Below are 2,137 nucleotides of genomic sequence, written 5' to 3'. Positions count from 1 at the left end.
CTATACTGAGTACTAGTACTTCTAATCAAACTTAAAATGACACTGGCATCCAGTCAGTTAGCTTGTCAGTAGCCCCTTGGCTTTGTATTAACACATTAAAAAAAAGCTATCTTCTCTCTTTCCAATTCAAACAGGGGGCAGTGGTGCTGTCTCTGACCAACTGAAACATGTTCCAGATAGAAATATATGTCAGCTAAGTCCTACGTAACAATATAAACAGTGAGCTATGATTAAATGCAGAGAAATGACGAATAGTAAGAAATGTTTCACATATCGCTGGTGTTGGACCTCCAAAATCATCAATTTTTAGTAAACCTCAAAAACGCTGTTCATTCAACTTTAACATTAACATTTGATTGATTGATTTGATAGAACAGGCCCTTTTCAACACTTTCAATTGTTCAATGATTTGAAAAAAATAAGACCCACGAGTGGATGGGCCAATAGTATAGATTTGTGAAAAAATACTGAACCAAGTCCTTTCCAGTCAGAGGCCATCGATATCCTAGTTTAAGCCAAGTACTTAAACCTGGCTGCACATCAGTGGAGGGCAGCATATTGTCACCCTCTTAAAATAATGGGCTATGTCATATTTTGACACACAAAAAAGGCCTTAAACATCTCAGGTTGCTGGCCTACACCTTTACTAAAGTCAGCTACATCTTTGGATAAACAAATCATCCAATTCTACCCCTGAAATGAAATTATTCTTAAATATAATATAATCAGTGTGATTGTGGGTGCAGATGTTTGTCTCTGTGTGCCCTGCGATTGGCCGGCAACCAATTCAGGGTGTCCCCCGCCTACTGCCCGAAGACAGCTGGGATGGACTCCAGCACGCCCCGTGACCCTTGTGAGGATCAGCGGTATCGATAATGGATGGATGGATAATATAATCAGTGTTTGGTTTAGTTTTTCGAGTTTTGGGGTATTAAAACAGAAAAAAAAACTGAGGTCATTATTCCCAGAAGGTGACAATATAACTGTGCAGAAGTGTGCTCAGGGCCTGGTCTACCAGAGAGGGGAGGGTTGGGTGGCACAAACCACTTCTGAGGCAAGGGGATGCTGTATTTGTATTTTGTTGTCAAATTATTACGTTTTTAACATAGTATTGTATGGTTATACACCTTTTCTAGCTTGTTTAACTCATTCTGTCCCAATGACATATTTTACAATGGGTCTGAAAAAGTCTGGCACTGAATGAGTTAAAGGGGTAATACAGTAAAAAAACAAAACAAACAAACAAACAAACAAAAAACCGACTCAAATCTTAGAAGGTGCTGGGATTCAATTTAGGAAATGGGCTAGAAACACCGATGCAAACTCCGTACCTTGTCACATCAACTGTATCATGAACACGGTTTGTAAGACTCATACTTAGAGGCTTCTATCATTTAAAAGTTTACGTTGACTGCAGGGATTCTGCAGAATAAATGACTAATTATTATCATGTCATGACAGTAACCTTACATTATTTATTGCGTATCTATTTAGAGTTATGCGTATCTCAGTTGTCTTTCTGTTTAGATATAGTCGGCTAGGGTATAATGTTACAAGCAGAAATGCAATGTAAAACAATATCCTACTGTATTACAAGTAGAAGCGTTGGGGTCAATCCCCACAATGCAAAACCTGGGGAGCCGTAGAGATGCAACGGATGGCAGGGGGAGCCAGGTTTCTTATAACTCCAACAGAGCGCCGTCAAATCTCAAAATAACAGCCCGAAGAGTCGGTAACGTGGACTTCAAAATAAAGATGTACATGTCAGGGGAGACAAGCCCTGCAATTTCACCAGTCACCATTTGTTTTCTTGAAAACTCATGAAATATTGGATGTATTCTCCCAAGAACCACTTTATCCCTGACCCATCGTTGTATTAATGTTGTATTTGTTCTTATTTATCACAGTGCTGCACTACTGTATTTTGTGAGGTTATCAAATAAACTGCATATTACTTTATTCATAATAGTCTAAATATTAATTACAAATACTCCAATTGAAAGTAATGTGATGAAGCAGACACTGCACGAGACAGTTTTTCATATTTTCTTCAAGTTTTACATTGAGCTTTTATTTGCAAATTACATACCGGAAGTTATCACTGTTTAGGTTTGTCAATTGTCGCCGAGGATGACCA

Source organism: Filicampus tigris, chromosome 5, assembly GCF_054856515.1.
Source record: "Filicampus tigris isolate MCC_2025a chromosome 5, RoL_Ftig_1.0, whole genome shotgun sequence".
Taxonomy (NCBI): Eukaryota; Metazoa; Chordata; class Actinopteri; order Syngnathiformes; family Syngnathidae; genus Filicampus; species Filicampus tigris.
This window is presented reverse-complemented; position numbering follows the sequence as displayed.